A 17931-nucleotide genomic window follows, 5' to 3' on the forward strand; every position below is an offset into this window, starting at 1 on the left:
AAGCCCTTAACATCAGGATGATGTTAAAAGACAGACGAATATTTACAAAAAATTCTGGAATTATCAGAGTTACATAAAGTGGGTAGGAGCAGTCACCTACATCTCAAATGATCCAAACCTTTATCAACTCTGAGATTTGGCCAAACATTACAGATGCCTCTTTATTGTTCATAGTACCTGTGTTTGTCACAATGTACGCTCAATCGTTCTCGGCATCACAGTTTTCATGGACATAGCTTCACCGTCCACCGTTTGTTGCTGACTAACCCACAATGTATTGGAACATGGAGTTAAATTGAAGTGCTGTGGTCATTTAGTAGAAGACAGCGGGGGGCCCTCACTTTCTAACATATTTTGCAAAAATCATTTTTGAGGAGTGCGGAGCTGAAAAAGTCCATCATGACACATCACATCCATCCACGAGGCCCTTGCAAAGCAGCAGGACCTGAAGCTCCATGCGGGGCAGCCTCATGTTAAACATCTTACCTGGAAGACAGATTTCAGTTTCCCATCCACTGAAGCTTTAGGGCGAGTCAGCAGAGGGCTTTCCTACCTGCTTTTTTCTTTACGCAGCCACACGGGTCAGGAGAGACGTCAGTGTAAGGCTGAAATTTCTGTAATTTACAATCTCCAGTTTGTGGAGCAGAGTTGAAGGGCTCTTGGCTGTGGAGTGTAAACAGACATTGCCTCCTAATCTGGGTAATTGGTCCCAAATGCTGTTGCCACTTTTCAGATCGATGCTTTACATACCTTTCAAAGAATCTGGATCTTTTCTCCATGGGCAGGGAAAAGTTTGGAGTGTAATTCAGTCTTTTCATCAGCACTCAGACTCCCATAAACAGGCAGGTGATTTCACTTGGGGGCCGTGGACCTGGGAGGCTTGGGGCCTCCCTCGAGAGCCCCCCTCCGTTTTCCCGGGTCCCTCCCACTTCCGTGGTGACTGATGACTGTTTGCTTACCTTGCATAGTTTCTGAGAAAGCTGAGCAGACAGGACCACCTCCTCAAGGCAGGTCAGGAGGATTTCAGAACAGGGCGCTGTCTCATGCCAGCACAGTATGTTCTTGTCGATATGATTCTTGAGGGTGATGCACAGTCGTGAACTTGGCCTGATACCAGTTGACTTGTGACATCATCTTCTGAGCAAAATCATGGAGAAGTGCAAGGGAAGGCAACGTGACGTTCTGGGAAGGCATCAGGTTTAGGAAGGACTCAGGGACTCTGGCTCTCTGACCCTGGCCAAGTGCCACACCCTTCCTGTGCCTCTGTAAAGGAGATAAGATGTACTTTGCAAATGCTTCATGACCATTAAATGAGACAGCATAGATAGAGGTTATGGGAGCACTCCATAGGTCAGTATGACTGAGACTTTTAAACCGTATTGTTTTAGCCTATCTTTCTGCTTCAGCCCACACAAGGCAAGGAACAGAATTTTCTTTTGAAGTGAAATCTCTGGCTTGGGCTTCAGTATATCCAAAACAGAGTACAGCTTTCTTTGTGGGTCTTGCGAGACAATGGCCAACTCTTACCGTTTCCTTCATTTATTTTTCTCTGGGACCTTCCCCTCCGCCTCTGCCTCTTCCCAACCTCCCTCATGACACTGTTAGGCCCTCAGTTCTTTTCTAAGTATTTCTGTTAACTCTTGCTTGCCAAGTTCTGCTTTCTCCGTTCTTCAGATCTCTCCTCCCACGTCAAACTCTTGCCCTGTCGTTTTTACACTCTCTTTCTTTGAATGCCGTTCATTCTAGCTCTACCTGGGCAACAGTAAGGCATCCCATGTATAATTTAACTTTCCAACTGGAAGCTTAGAAAGATTTACAGGAGATTTGAGAAATCAGCTCCCTTCCCACCTTTGGCATAAGAAGACTCGACAAGAAAAGGCTTTCTCTGTTTTGTTTTTTCCCATTAAATTTACTGCTGTGCTCAGCTGTTTAAAAAATGGGGGAGTCTCTTTGTCATTCATGGTCTGTAGCAGTTTATTTTCCAAACAAAACTGTAAATGTATTTTCTCTAGAGATGCAGTCTGGATGGTGTTGTATGTAAGTACGGAAATTCCAGAACCAGACATCTTGGGGTTCAAATGACTTTTACAAGTGATGTAACCTTGAGCGAGGTTTGTACACACTTTGTGCCTAGTCTCTGCCATCTACAAAATGGAAATAATGGGGTTTTCCTGATAATGCTATGATGAACCAAACTGAGTTAATACACATAAAGTGCTTAGCACAGGGCCTGATCATAGTAAGCACCCTAGAAACGTTAGTAACATTCAAACAAACTCTCATGTTTAAGAAATCCTATGTGTATTTAATAATCCAAAGACTGCCAGTTTCCCCTCTTGGTCTGTCACATGTGGTCATTCTTTCATGTATATCATCGAAAATTTACTTCATATGCTGTTCTCTCCCACTTCAGAACTTTGCAGGAAATAAGAAATAAAATCAGATAAAACAGCGCTGCCAAAAGCACCCTCTGGTTCTCTCCCCACCACCAACCCATCATGTATTCATCGTAAGCTAAAGCGGGATAAAAGTTTCATTATGGAGCCAAGAGGCAGCCTTGGTCCACCCTAACGTTAGTGATCCTGGGTTAAGTTCAGGGAAACCTGGTGTGAACTTTAGGTGAACCTCCTTTCCCCTTCTCAAGTGCCACGTGAGGATTTATAGCTTCAGGTGGACACCAAATGAGATGTGTTGAGCGCCTCTGAGCTCTACTTTGAGTTTATCATTTGAATGAACTCAAATTTCATGCCACCTAAACTAGGTCAAAATTGAGACATGCTGTCCGGTATGTGAGCAAAAGAGCAAATGTTGCAGAATTGCATGTGTTCCTTTGTCTCAATAATAAACTATTAAAAGGAAAATCATTTTTGTAAAAAGTAATCCACTGGGTAAGCTGTTTTTTGCAGATTCTTCTCCCTTACTCACTATTGCATGTGTTTGCTATGAAATTACAAATTGACCAGGCGATAATTAGCAAAATTATCAATTTCTGTCAACACCTAAAGATCTGTGTTTCATCATCTTTTATCCCTGGCTCAGTTAAACTCTGTGACTTTAAAATTGAATTTGTATAATTTTAAGCTTTCTCCATTTTTGCATTTCATCCCCCAGAAGTCAGAAGCCCAGACTTTAAGCCAGCTAATTTCCTCAAATTATATGCTAGAGGTTTAGGAAGATTTAAGGATAGATCTTCTATGTCAAAATGATAGTTTCACAGTCCGTGATTGATGATCTTGTACATATAAATGATAGATGCCTATTAGATAAAGGGACCTTCCAGGATGAGAAGATTAGGCAAAAGTGAGCTTAGATAAATTTCTAAATCCTCCGTTTGCAGAGACATGGGCCACACACTTCCAGTTTCTGCTTTATTACAAGACAAAATACTGTTAAACAATTTATATATGAAGATCATTGTATCGATGAGCTCTGAAAAGATTATTTGCCTAACAGTTCATTTGTCACTCAAATAGTTAAATGGAAGCATTGCAGCTACATTACACTGAATATCTGCTTTTCAATTTAAACAGTCATCCTGGGATAACTTTTTCATAACAAATGCAAACTATATAAAACCTCCCCTAAATACCACTGATTTCTTTCCATAAATTAGCCACATCTCATGCTATTTAAAAAATTAAAACCTTGAAAAGACAAATAAGTCAAGGGCTTTTTCTTCTTCCAATTTGTAATTCCCAAACTACTGCTCATAAAAATAAACTTTACAACATCTCTGAGAATCCCAAAGAACCCCGGTCAAGATTTGTTGGCTAGAAAAGAAAGCAGTTTTAATATTCAAAAATTTGGCTTCCCTTGGTCAATCCCCAAAAGAGAAAAATCAGCTAATCTTAGCAAGATGGTAAATTCAAGTGAGTCTGTAATCTCAGTCCTTAATCATGTTTTAAAATATGATCAAACAGTAGGAACTGGGAATAGACACAGAAAGTTTCAAAAATAACTCAGAAAAGTTGAGCATTTCTTTAAGAAGCTTTTCTGTTTCAAATTAAAGTAGCATTTTTCTGAAAAATCACAGCAAATTTTGCTAGCATGTTCCACTTGATGGCAACAACAAAAATGGATATTTTATGTACTTGATGACCAGAACCACAGTACTAAATATGGGAGTTTTGTTGGTCAAGTATTCCAGATCTCATCCTAGAGAGCAAGATAGCTAAATATGGGACCTATTGGTTCACAAGCAGTAACTCTCATCAACATCCAACTCTTCCCATGTGTGTGCACGTGCACACACACACATACATACACACACACACACACAAAAGCATATATACACAAAAAATATACATGAAGTCTGACCAAGCTCTCAAGTCTGGTTCCTTGATAACTTGGACATATTGTAAGCCCTGGAGAGAATTGTAATCGACACGGTTGGAAAACGGGCCCTTTTAAATATGCTGCATACAATTTGTGATGGTCATCTCTGAAATGCTGCTCCATTATCCTCTTCCATTTGGAATGAATGAGGCTAATTAATTTCAGGCCATACTTGATGAGGTCAGCACCATACGAGGGGTGCGTGCTAGACATTGCTAATCTCTTTCAGCTGAGAGTGATGAATTAAAGATGAAGCATGCCTTTGCAGACCTAATTTAGAATGTATATCAAAAAACCTACAGCAAATAATACTATACCCTACAACAAAGGAAAACTTGTTCTCTCAGGCTCCCTGAGTTGTGTTGATTTTAAAGACATTTTCAGTCCCCTTTGGAATTCCAGCTGTGGATGGGTGAACCATATCAAGAAAATCAAGCCATCTCTCACACATGGCCATGTGGACAAAAAGTAGGATTAAAGGAAAGAAAGAAAGAAAACAAAAACAAAATACAACAATCAGGATTTGATCCCCTGTGTATTAAAATTCCACCTACACACTAGTTTTTTTTCCAGAGCTTCAAGACTAATAAGCATACCAAAGTAGCAGTACCTGCATTCAGGCAACGACCACCCAGAGTGACTGGAACATTTCAAAGCAACATGGTAAATTAGGCCGGTGCGTTGTTTTTAACGCAGATACCTAATGAGGCTTATTAGGTTTTTCCATGTCTCTATTTTGAAAACCAATAGAGATTGACCAGGTAGATAATGCAATACCTTTTATTAAGCCAAGAAAGAAAGTGTAATACAGATGCCTCCAGGCCAAAATGTTCTTATGAAAGTTAAAGTGAAGCCAACTTCCAAGTTGTGAAATGGGAGGTACCTGCTGATCTCAACTCTAAAGAGAGAATTAGTCATCACTTCTCAAAGATGACTATAACAAGTCCCTAGGGGTGGCCAGGAAGGTGGCCTAGGCTGGGGAATATTCCTTGCAAAAAGTGTTTCAGCGTATCCAGTGAGAGAAACCCTGACAAGTTGTTGGAACGTGTCGGAATTTTTAACTGGTGGCCACAACAGTTCTTGACTTTGTATACCAGTAGCCCTCATTAGAACAAAGCTGCTTCGAATTAGGTCCAATCTACATGCTGAATCAATCTTTCATCCCTTTGATTGCTTCTGAAAATATTTATATTTCTTAATAATGCACATTTTGTCTTGCAACTTCTGATTAAACCCAGACTGGTGTTCCCAAAACAGGCAATGTATGTGGAATGGTGATTTGGGACAGGAAAAGAAAGATAAAAAAACACAGGTTTTTCCCATTGGAGAACGATTAGAGAGTATAAATCTAGCAATGTTGGTTATAGAAGCATCAGAAAAAGGTTGATAAGAAATACAGATTGGAATATGATTGTGACCTAATAGAGATTACAGAATATTCTTATTATTATGTGATTCTATATTGCAGTTTCAACCACTTGGCTGCTTAGCCTAATCAGTTCTATGAAAAATGGTTGCCGGAGAGACTTGGAGAAATGCCATTATTACAACCAAAAAAAAAAAAAATCCACACAAAGTATCAGCATAAAATACAGGGAGAGTTGTAATAGGAACATTATGATCTAAAGTATGTTTTGTGGAATAAGGAGCATAGCACAGGAGAGATGCTTTCAGAGGGTGGGGATTCCAGTTTGGGAAACCAAAGGAAAAGGTTCAGTTGCATCTGCACCACCAATTAGCTGGATGACCCCGAGAAAGTGCCCTGACCTCTCCAGACCTCCAGTTTTTCTTCTTGCTTTCATCTGGAAAATGAGGACGGGAAAGGCTTCCTTGTAAGTTTTCAATTCTGTGATTTTCTGAAGAATCCTCCTTCTGTAAGAATAGTCTGCCCTTCAAATCTGTGGGGTCTACATGTAGAAATTCAAACAATTATACATTAAAAATACTTTTTCTAAAGTTTGCCTCCAGGGGCAGGCATTTGGTGCAGCATTAAGAAGCTGCTTGGCATGCCTGCATTCCACAGGAGAGTGCCTAGGTGTGAGTCCAAGCTCCCCTTCCAATCCAGTTTCCTGCTAATTCCCACTCTGGGAGGCAGCAGATGTTGACTCAAGTTCTTGGGCCCCTAGTGCCCATGTGGGAGACCCAGATGCAGTTCCAGGCTCTTGATTTTGGCCGGGCCCAGGCCTAGCTGTTGTATGCATTTGAGAAGTGAACCAGGAGATAGAAGATCTTTCTGTATCTGTCTCTCTTTTCCTCTCGAATAAACAAACAAAAATTTTAAAAGTACTGCCAGTGTACTGAATATGCACAGATCTTTTTCTTGTCATTATTCCCCAAGCAACACAATACAAAGCATTTACATTGTATTAGATATTACAAGCCATCTAGAGATAAAGCATAGACCAAGATATGCATGGTTTCTACATAAACTCTATACCATTTTGTGAAAAGGATTTGAGCATCCACAGATGTTGTTATTCTTGGGGCCCTGAAACAAAACCCCTGAGGATACTGGGGGATAACTGTGGTCAGTGCTCTCTGGGGACAAGAAGAAGAATCTGGAGGTCACAGTGATGCAGAACGTCCCCAGTGCCCCTCTCTGAGAAATGGTAGCCATGCACTCTCACCATGCCTGCCTGTCGCTCATCCCCGCTTGTCCCGCAGAGCTGGCTGCTGCTTCTCTGCTCTTCCTTTCTTTCCTACACTTGATCTTAGCCAGGAGGCCAAGCAGTGATCCTCTTTCTTTCCTATTAGGGACGGTGAATGTAGGAGCACCCAAGAGCAAAGTCCATAGCATCATTCCGCCCAATCATGCCAGTTTATTGTACTTCATTTTAAGGCAAAGAGACATAGGTGGAAACAGAGATGGATCAAGAGAAGGAAAGAGAGAGACAGAGAAGGAGAGAGGGAGAGGGAGAGAGAGAGAGAGAGAACATGCTTCTATCTACTATTCTCTCACAAATGCCTACAACAGCCAGGACTGGGCCAGACTGAAGCCAGGAGCCAGGAACTCCAAGTACTTGGGCCATCGCCTGCTTCCTCCCAAAATGAACATCAACAGGAGGCTGGATCAGAAGCAGATGAGCCAGGACTTGAATCGACATACTCCAACAGAGGATGCAGGCATCACAAACCTTCTGCGCCACAGTAGCCACTCTCCAACCACGCCATTTTAGAGATGAGGAAAATAAAGACCAGGGAGTTTAAGGCTACCTTCATAGGAATTATTAAAGCTAAAATTTAAAACTAAGTCTCCTCCTTTGCAAACCAGGACCTATTTGGCCACACTGACTCTGAGTCATGGTCCAAAAATGAGAGGGATTTCTTGTGACTATTCAGCACAATTCGAGAGTCTTGTCCTTAGAAGCAGGCATGTACACCAGGGCCGTAGCTTTAACATCAGACTTCCTGGATTCGGATCAAATGTCCCCAACTTCATGGCAATGTGACTCTCAGGCAAGCCATTCATCTCTGTAAGCCTCATCTTGTTTTGTTTTCCTTTTCTTCTCTTGGATAACGGAAATAATAGCAGCACCTAACTCACAGTTGTATAGAGATTATAACACATGTAACTGTTGGTATGTGGTGAGCATTAGCTGTGATTAACCTCATCATCATCTGCCTTATTTATGTAATGATTTGAAAACAAAAATTTTGAAAGAACACAGAAGACACAGGTTCAAACTGTGAGTGTGTTCCTATGAGCTCCATGGCCTCAGATGACTCTCAGAGCCTCAGTTTGTTCATCAGCATAATGGGAATCCAAAATATCTGCCTGAGCAGGATTTCAGGAAAACTCAAATGAGATACATGTGAGAACACTTTTTAAGCAGGTAGAGCCCCATAAAAAGACAGTGCCTGAAGGTTTTATGGAAACATTACTATCCTTGAGTTGGAAAGCTCTGGCTGTTTAGTTGGTTAATTGACAACAAAAAGAGAAAATTCCTCTGTTTTGCTTTCCAAATAAATCAACTTAAAACTGAGATACATGAAGTGCCATAACTCGGTTTGCTAAAGAGCACGTTCTCAGTTATTACCGTCATGTATTTAATCCCAGTCTGCCCCACCTAAATGTGCAGTTATCTGATAACGTGATCTTACCAGAGCGCTAGGAAACCACTGGGTCGCAATTCAGAAGAGCAAGTCCACTCTTTCCTTCCGAGTAAAGGAGAGGAAAACCTAAAAGTAAAAAGCACACATTTTATGAAAGACTAAATTCCAAGAAGCCTTCATACCCTCATTAAAATACTGTCAATCGTTGCCATTTGAACAGCTGTCCATTGTCTGTGAACTTAAAAATACATTCATTACCGCACTATCATTCTACATAAGCCGAAACAGCATCCTGGCACGGGGAATTGTTTGGTGAGTGGGATTATTAAAGAGTTGGGGCCTAAAGGTGTGTGTCTATTTTAAAAAGAAATTTTCTGATTGCAGATAACTTCTCAATTTGATTTAGTGTCGAACGATAGTGATGGGGTTGATAAGTGAGCATTCATCAGTAATTCATCTTGTGCTGGGAGAAATTTACAGCAAAGCAGTGCTTTCCCAACAGTGACAGGCCCTATTCATCTTCTTCAGACACATTTCAATAGGTGTTCCCATCTGTGGCCAACATCTAAACACTGTGGCATCACTGGCGACTTGAAGACACCTTCATTTCAAGTTACACTAGTGAAAATGTGATACCAGATTGTACTCTATTTTTTAACCTAATTCTCTCTCTTCATTCAATTAGCCTTTCTTGCCTGGATTTTCTGCTCTTGTGTAACATTTCCCAGGGAGAGCTCTCAGCGATTTGGTTTCTTAGAGATGCACAATCTCCCCCAAGGTTAGCAACCAACAATTTCTTTCTTTTTTTTTTTTTTTTACAAATTAAAATTGCACCGATTCCCAGTTCTGACAGTCATCGATCGACTTGTGATTGTGAATGTCCTTAGAAGGTAGAACCTACACAAATGAAGCCTGCTGGTGCATTAAGAAAAAGAGGAGGGCTATAAAATCCATTTGTGTTAATATTTGAAATACAGTTTTGTATTCTGAGCTGTGATGTGTGTTTCAGTGTGAAGAATGCTGGGAAAAGGAGAAGCAGGTAGAACAGGGTGGAGAAATCAGCCCTGTGTACACATTTGCCCAACATACAGGGTCCCTAGGTTGAAAATCTTTTTTTTTTTCCTTTTGCATCCACTGGTGAACCTGCCTTTAGAGAGAGAAATAAAATAATCTCTTCAGGGATAGATTATGTCCGTTACATCACTCCGTTCTATCACGAATGTGCTTTTCCTGGCTGCAAGTTGAGTCTAGGTGAAGACTGTAAAGAGAGTGTTTGATTTTTTCCTTTTTTTTTTTTTTTGGATTGCACTAAAGTGCTTTTTGTACCATTTTCAATTTCATGATGGGTTTGATCTTGCAAAAAAAGTGGGTTGGAACAGCACTTTTCTTGTGCACTTTAGAAATCTTTCAAAAGAGAAAACTGACGGTCTCATTTTGGAAAGGTTAGATACATCTGCATCATGGTGGAATTGTTGAATTTCACTGAAATCTTTATCATATGTGATCCTGAAATATACAAATATATATATATATTTGCATGTGGTATGCACACATATACATAGTGTATTACTAATGTGTGTTCATATGATAAAGATATGCATTCTCAAAAATGTCTCCCTCTGTCACATAAACTATTTTTACAATGATCATTTGAGTTTGTTATGGATCTCAATAACCTTATTGTAGGTGGCAAGTTTCAATGTGCCATATTAATAACTTGTTATCCAAGACAAATTAAGTCCTTATGTGTCAGAAGCACTCGGCACTGGATTATCTACAAGACAAGTATTTATTGAATAAATGTTGAGTCCAATTTCATTTTAATGTGACTGACTCTATGTTTCAGCCTCTTAGGCAGAGATAAAAACACTCAGACCTAGAACTGTGTTGCAACATTACACCTAACTTGTCTATTTCTATTATTGTCTTTCTACATACAATATGGGAAGAAGGTTTTTTTTTTTTTCTTTTTTGGAGGAGGGGGGGTTGTTGTTCTGAAGAGCAAGGGGAGAGACAGAAAAACGGCTGGCATTCAGCCTAAAGAGAAATCATTGAAACAAATTAATCCTATGCCGTTTAAATTGACATGGTAATCCATCATCAGAGAAGGCAAACTCTGAAAGCAATCTAGAATCTGCCCTGCTCTTTCTCTGGCCCTGGAGGCACAAAGACAGATAGTAAAAGAAGGAGGGGGAATCATAAAAGTTAGGAATGCCTCAGAAAAGACTAAAATCGCTTGTATCAGCTCTCACTGTTCTGCTTCTGCAAGCCTCCGTTGGAAAGGAGAGGTTAACTTTCAACAGTTGCTTTCCCAAGTTTCCCTGTTTAGTGGTGGGACTGTGGTGTCCAGCTCCAAAAGTCTGCTGCCAGGCAAACCCCTGCCTGTCGCGTCTCAAAAGTTGACCAGCTGGGAACTTGGGCAGGACCCACTCTTACACAGAAACTTTCCCAGAGTGGTAAGGGGCTTCTTTGTGGGGGTCAGGATTGGGGTTTGGTGTTGGTTGGTTTTGATTGCTGCTGTTCTGGAGCTTTGCTTTTGGTTGGTTGGTTTGTTTTTTGTTTAGTTTTGGTTTGGTTTGGTTTTTGTTTGTTTTGTTTTGTTTTTCAATTTTTAGGTGGGGGAGGGTGGGAAGCAATCTTTTTCTTATTTTTTTGTCCTCCTGGAATCATCTCATTTTGTACTCCATGACACGGCATATTATGATAACTTTGAAAAGCAGGCTCTCGTGGCATCCCTAAAAATGAAGGTGAGCCCCCCTGCCCTGCCACGGTCTTCTTTCATCTTGGGGGTTTCTTTCTATAATCTCCCTTCACTTCAAAATGCCTGTGATGGTGGATTGTGAAAACTTGCTGTAAAATTCAAAAATGATCTAATATAAAACTGAAACATCACATCTTGGGGACAGTTGGGATGAGATAAAACCTTATTAAGGGTTCTGCTGTAAAACCAGTGTGCCTGTATTTCCAACACACTGCACCCTGAGAGTCAGCGTCTCCTTAGGTGATAGATGTGGTGTGCTCCTGTTTGTCCTTGGGGGAAGGGGGCATCTTGCAGGCATGCCCTCCTCACTGCTGCCTGAACACATACTTGGGGACACAGGAATGCATCTTGTTTTCCAATTCAGCTATACACTCAGCCTGTAAATGTTGAAAATACATTTTAATTTCAAAAACTCACTCTGTTAACAACAGACAGTGAGTGAAGACAAAAATCCAAAATAATAGGACCAAAGGCCAACAGCAGAAGGACATAAATATAAACTGCTATACCCAGCAGCTGCCCCATTTTAATTTATCTGGAATAGAGTTTCCTCCAGCTTATTCAGAAAACTTTATATATTGCTGAAACTTCAGAATAGACATCACACCTCTTTCCTAGAATTAGAATTTTTATGGTTTTTTAAAAGGGAGTGGATAATTCTTGCATACTGACTAATGCTTTTTAAAGCACGTAACCAGAAAAGACAAATGAAAGGCATTTCTAGGGCAAATAGGAAGAGAGAGTTAAAGGCTCTTCCATTAAATATTCATCCACAGCCATGCCAGTTGCAATTTTAAGAGTTGTTAGGAAAGAAGAACAGGTTGAGGTGTTTGCTTTTAATAGAACCTGGGGGATTGCAAGAGGAGCTCTTCAATAACTGAGCATTCAATTGCAGTTCCTGAAAAAGATCTGATGCTGTTGAATTTGTTTTCAGTTTATAGATGATGTGGACATTAGCAAAATAGCATATGATTTAAAAAGCCATTAAATTAACCAAAATCACATGAAAGAAAATCAATGAATCAGTAAGCATAAAAGTTTATCATTCAGAGGAGACTGTGAAGAAAAATATCCTTTGTAAACTTCCCTCTGTTTGGATTCTACAATACCAGCTTCTTTTCAATTATTTGGTAAGGTGGCAACAAGCACAAAAAATGTACAACCTATCCTTGGAAGCAAATATCTAAATTAACGTACATTCTGCAAAGACATAGCCTTCCCTAATCTTTTAGCCTGACATGTGATCTGATGTGGTCCTGTCAAGAAATGCCCAACATGACATTTCTCACTGAAGTCAATATTCCCTTGCTTTAATGTCTTCACTTCTGCTTTAACTATTTAAAGTGACATCATCTTAATCAATTCACCTCAGTCAAGTATATAGGAATCGCTTGGATAAGGTTGATTAACTTATAATAAATTGCACTAAGTGGATAGGAGAAGTACCTTTGTCTGCCCTGTATTCAAATGAAAAAGACCATTGTAAATTTCACTGAAACAATACACTTTGTAAACTCTCAAGCTAATGCTTCCTTTGATCAGGAAGCTGAATATGTTAGCAGCACACCTCCTCTTAATTTTGCACAGGATTTTTAACTTTAGTGTTTTTTTAAATCATGTGCCTTCCCATTTCAAGAAATTAACCTTTTAAGAGGAGAAAAGAAGTTGGTAATTTAGTTAATTAAGTCTTCCTAAATTTATACATAATGATTTTCTATTGTGGCAGCATGTCTGTGACCATCCAGTTACTCCCCTAATCATATGCTTTATGTTTTATTTAAAAAAAGCTTTCTGAAAACCAGTGGTACTGAAATTCCTTCTTAAATTATTTTTCTTCTTCTGAAATTTACCTTTAGTTTGTGGTTAAAATCAATTAAATCCAATAAATCCCCTTAGTTGTTCTGCTTGTATTTTCTTTAAGTACACTGATGCAGCTGATTAGCAATATTAATTTATCTGGAAATTTGCCTAAGACCTTCACATTTAAATGACTGGCACTTGATATCATTTGATTAATGCTTTTTTGACATACCAAAAATTAACTGTCCTCAAGATTTCATTACCACCGTCTTAAGAAAGAAAAAAAAAATAAGAAAGTCAACCATTCCCCTCTCTGTCCACTTCTAAATAGGACCTGATGTCCACATGGCTTTCGATCTCCTCAGAACTTTCTCACCAAGGAGTTGCTTTGCAATATAACATCAATATAAAAAGCGTGTGGAGCCCCCATCAGACCTGGCTAAATGGGCAGAGGACTCCCTGATGCCACCCTCTCCAGCTACAGCCTGTCATTCCTCAGTTCACCAATCTCCTGAAGAGGGAAATGCAGAAGTGTAGCCCTGAGCTTTTAAATAATAGTAGGAAAAGAGGCACAGCTTTTGTTTAAACGCCCTGCCTAAGCTACCAAACTGGAGCTGATTTTTTACCTTGAAGTGCCATTCTACGGGTTTTGCAAGCCACAACAGCTTTAGCATTACTAGGTGCCTGGATTTCCACAATAGTGAGTGCAAGGAGCTCATTCACAAACCTTTTTTTTTTTTTTTTTTTCACTGCTTCCTGCCAGACTCCCGGAATGCACGGGTGAGTGACAGACTCTATCTGGTGCTTGAGTATATGAATCCTGAATCCATCCAGGGACTTCTAATGCCATGAAAATGTCCACACACCCATGTGCATACACCTTCCTGCACGTGACTGGTGTGTAACTGTCCACTGAAATGCCACCCAGTTCGAAGCCAGCAGAATATATCCTTCTTATCCCCTCCAGACTTTATGGCTATAATTTGACCCCTGGAGGAAATATAAATGAGATTCTATTTAAATGAATGAAGGTAAACGATGCAATGGGGTCTTTGTTTTACTTTTGAAAACTCCCTCACACAATAATCTAGCGCTGTCCACACACTGGATATTTGTTGAAGGTGAGCTGGGCGGCCGGTTAGAATGGAAGGAAATAGTTCCCTGCGTTCGGTCCCCTCTCCTCCGAGGTCCCTCGTCGTGGAGCCGGCGTGGGGACGCGAGCGACAGCTGTGAATGGAAGCTGCTCTCACGGAAAGGCTGGGCTCTACAACCTTTGCATTTCCCTGCCCTTCCTCTTCCTTCCCGCCCTCTCTCCTTTCCTCCTCTCCTCCCTTCCTTCCTGGTGTGCATCATGTTTGCCACAGTCCCTTTTGGTAGATCAGTGTAGTTAACCTACGCCCTGGCCAAGACCGACAAGGGTTAATGGAGACCCGGCTCCTGACACCGCCAGGTCAGCGACGCTGGCCAGCTCCCTATGCAGGAATGAGAGGATTACCGAGGAAGGAATTCCGAACACCGATCTCCTCACACCTGAACAGAACCTCCAATCCATTGGGATTCATAATCATCATTAGGAAAAAAAAAAAAAAAACTCCCTTCTGGAAAAACGGTTAATTGGATCTGCGGTTATATTTCCTGTTGCACCGAACGAAGCGCCAGGCAGGGCATCCTGAACTGAATCCCTCAGGCTGCCCAGAACATGAAGCAGTGGACAGGGGGAGGGGCCGACCCTGCCGCGCACACACCACATGCATACGCACACACGTACATACATGTAGGGCGCTATCAGTTTCCTAGGGAGAAGATTTTTAGGAGAAGGTCAGGAGTGGGCAAAGGAAGAAGAAACGAAGAAGGTTCTCCTCTCTCCTCACCCTCCGCCCCTCCTCTACTTGGTTTTCTGCAGCTGTCTTGAACCCCGTGGCGAGCCAGCCTCGAGCCCCAGAAGCGCAAAGCCACGACCTCGCCGCTGGGGTGCCCTCGCCAGTGTCCCCAACCCGCCTGAGTCCGGCCAGCCTGGACACCTCCGCCACTTAAGGTCCCTGCACCAGCCTGCACCCCTCTCTCCCCGACAGGTTTCCACCTCCATCAGGGCTGTGGCCTGATGCCCCCAAAGCTGATTTCCCACCCTGCAGAGCACGGGGACCGCACGGGGGGGCACTTCTCCGAGGAGGTTCCCTGCCCCCGGCCTTCTTCCTCGGCCGCAGACTTCGCCGCACCTGCCCCGAACCGCTCCAGTCGCCCCGCGGTACCCGGTGGCCTCCTTCGACGCCGGGTGGCTGGGAAGGAAAGGCGGCGAGCTGGGCTGGCTCACCAGGTCCTCTTCGCAAATATGGAAGACGAGGAGCAGGGACTTAAAGGGGAGAAAGCTGTGGGTGCGGAGGGACACGGCTGGCGGGAGCCCCCCCGAAATGCTAGGGAGAGGGATGCAACTCGTGTGGGCCACACCTGTCCTCCTGGGCGCAGCCCGGACAGACCGCGCGAGACGCACGCTCCCTCGAGGGCGCGCCGCACCTGCGACCGCCTCCCGGGGGCACCTGGCCACTGCGGCTCGCCGCGCGGAGCCCGCGCAGCTCCCGAGCCCTGCACCGCGCGGCGGCCGGCTCGGCCCTCACTGGGCGCCGGCGCGGCGGAGCCGGGCGGGGCGGCCTCCCTGCCGCCGGCTGCGCCCTCGCGTCTCCCGTCGAGGAGAGGGGGAAGCCGGCCTGCGCCGGGAGCTCTCTGGGAGCTGGTCGGGCCGCCCCGCGCGAGGCCTGCTCCCCCCTCCCCCTGCAGCCTCGCCAAATCCCTGAAAGCCCAGTCCCCCTCGGTCACCCCGGGGGCTTCTAATCACTCCGTATCGATTTCCCTAACTCTTTTCATCCCGTTGAAGACACATCTTAAAACACTCCAGGCCGGAGTGTGCTCTGGGCTTTATCCACACTAATAAAATGATTTACCCTTCTCTCCGCGCTCTTCTCACAGAGGAAAATCGTTGGAGCCCCGGCTATTTGTGTGTGATCAGTAAATATTTAGTGCGGTGACATCCTCGGCTAGGCTGCGGATCGATCCGGGGCCCACCGGGAGGTGCGCACGGGCCGGGCGGGGCCGCGCCGGGCCCGCCGAGGGGCTTCGCCCGCCCCTGCCGCCGCCGGCCGCTGATTTACGGCCTCGGCAACCGGCGAGGGAGGGGGCTCCAGCGCGCCTGGAAAATCAGCTTTTCCACCTTTTTACTTTTGACGTTCAACTACTTCCCTGGGCTCCCCCCACGCCGCCCCTTCCGACGGCGCCCCGTGCGGCCCTGCGGCCCGGGGACCACCTATCACGGCCCGAGCGGGGGCGGCGGGGAGGCCCCAGCCCCTGCCCCGGGGGTCACCTCCTTCGGGGCGAGCTGCTCTCCACCCGCCCACAACCTCGGGGGGTGGAGAGGAGGGGGTGGAGAAGGCCAGGGCTGCCCTTCGCTGGACCAGGAGCTCCGCCGCTCGCCACCCTTTCTCGGACCCTCTCTGCCTTTGCCCTGTCCCGCGTCGGCGGGTCGACGCCCCTCTGGCCGGGATGGCGTCCAGGGCGAACTTTCACTTTCCTGGCACAGAGGCGTCCCCTTCCTTCGCTTCGGGAAAGCGCCGAGCCTGGAGATGTTATGAGAAGGACTTCTGCCCCCAAGGCTGGGGGGCCGCGGCCAGTGTCTGCGCCCCCTGGCCCTGCCGGCCTCCGCCCGGGCTCACCCCGCTTCGTTGCTGCAGGGCAGCACCGGGGACCTGAGACTCCAGGAAGCGGGCCCGACCCCGAATGGGGCCCGGCACTTCCGACGTCCGACGGTCGAAGCCACCTGAGACTGCTCTGTTTCCAGGGGAGGAGAGTGAGGGACACCAGCCCCTGGGGCTCCACCGCCCTTGGGCCACGGGCACCGTCCTGAAGGTCTGCAACACCGCCACCCACCTGTTGGCCGGCCTGTGCCCCTTTCACCTGGGGCCCGGGCCTCTGCAGTGTGCGACCTCGCTGGGTCAACGCCCCCCCTCCCGGACGCTGGCGCCTTCTCCTTTGTCCTGGCCAGGACCCTCTCAACTGCCTTATCTGCAGACTCTATCTTTATACTAATGCATACTTAATTGGTCCGTCTTGACTGTCCATATAAAACAATTTAATTAGGGTGCTTTCTTGCTTTGGAGGGCAAAGGGAAAAAAAAATCTGCCCAACGCTTATTGTATTTAGCACCAATACAGGCAGAAAATGTAGCACAAGTTTTTGGTTGAAAGAGCACCTCTGTGCCCATTGAAGGGCGTTGATCCGAAAAGACAGAAAGGACAAGTAAAATCGATTTGAAGCGACCCTCTCTGTCCCTTTCACACCATTCAGAAACTCCACTCCTTCTAAGACAAAGCCCAGCGCCTTGGGAATTCTCAGGGGGAAAGAGGACTCCAGTCCCACAAGCCCAGGGCACTTTTTTAAAAACCGGCAATATTCCACTTAAACCCCACACTCGGTGCTGTGCCCCCACGGCTCCTAGGCATGTGTGGGTTTCACCAGCGCCCCCTCAAAAAAGGCAGGCAGTGGCTGACAAACTCCCAGCTCCACTGGCCACTTGGCTTTCTGGCCAGGGCAGGTCAGTCTTTTAGGGTTAGTGCAGCCCTCACCTTTGACCCCTCCAGATCTAAGCGGCTGCCAACCCTGGCCAAAGTTAAAAGAAAATGGCAACAACAACAAAAACAAAAAATTTCTCTGCTCCTCAGGCCAGGGAATCCAGTTCTGGTTCATGGACCAGAGCCACCGTACCCAAGAGCCACCTCCATCCCTAACTCCCACCCCACCAATGACCTGCTCTAGCCACCTCTGACAGCAGGAGGGAACTCAAGTTGTCAGGGTGGCACGGCTGTACTGAGGTCAGCTGCCCGGTCTGGATGGTCCCTACCAGGAACCCAGAGTGCCAGGTTAGGGGGAAGGAGGCCAGGTGAGGAAGGCAGTCCTCCATCAGCCCTGCCGAGAAAGGGAGGAGGGAGAGGAGAGGA

General features: G+C 44.7%; 1 long non-coding RNA gene across 18 annotated transcripts in view; it reads right to left on the reverse strand.

The window, feature by feature from the left end:
* Positions 1-17931, reverse strand: part of LOC103352191 (uncharacterized) — a 185912-nt gene that overhangs the window by 164918 nt on the left and 3063 nt on the right. For 15 of the 18 annotated variants that reach the window (XR_016218694.1, XR_016218684.1, XR_016218693.1 and 12 more), the window contains exons 2-3: positions 8437-8514; positions 960-1263 (exon numbers count right to left, since the gene is read on the reverse strand). This is a non-coding gene — a long non-coding RNA (uncharacterized LOC103352191). Of the gene's footprint in view, positions 1-553; positions 683-959; positions 1264-8436; positions 8515-15885; positions 16025-17931 lie in introns of those variants that run through there. The other 3 variants (XR_016218698.1, XR_016218702.1, XR_016218696.1) reach the window with 3 other exon arrangements.

This window comes from Oryctolagus cuniculus, chromosome 12, assembly GCF_051225735.1.
Source record: "Oryctolagus cuniculus isolate XC-2025 breed Fujian yellow rabbit chromosome 12, ASM5122573v1, whole genome shotgun sequence".
NCBI classification, from domain to species: Eukaryota; Metazoa; Chordata; class Mammalia; order Lagomorpha; family Leporidae; genus Oryctolagus; species Oryctolagus cuniculus.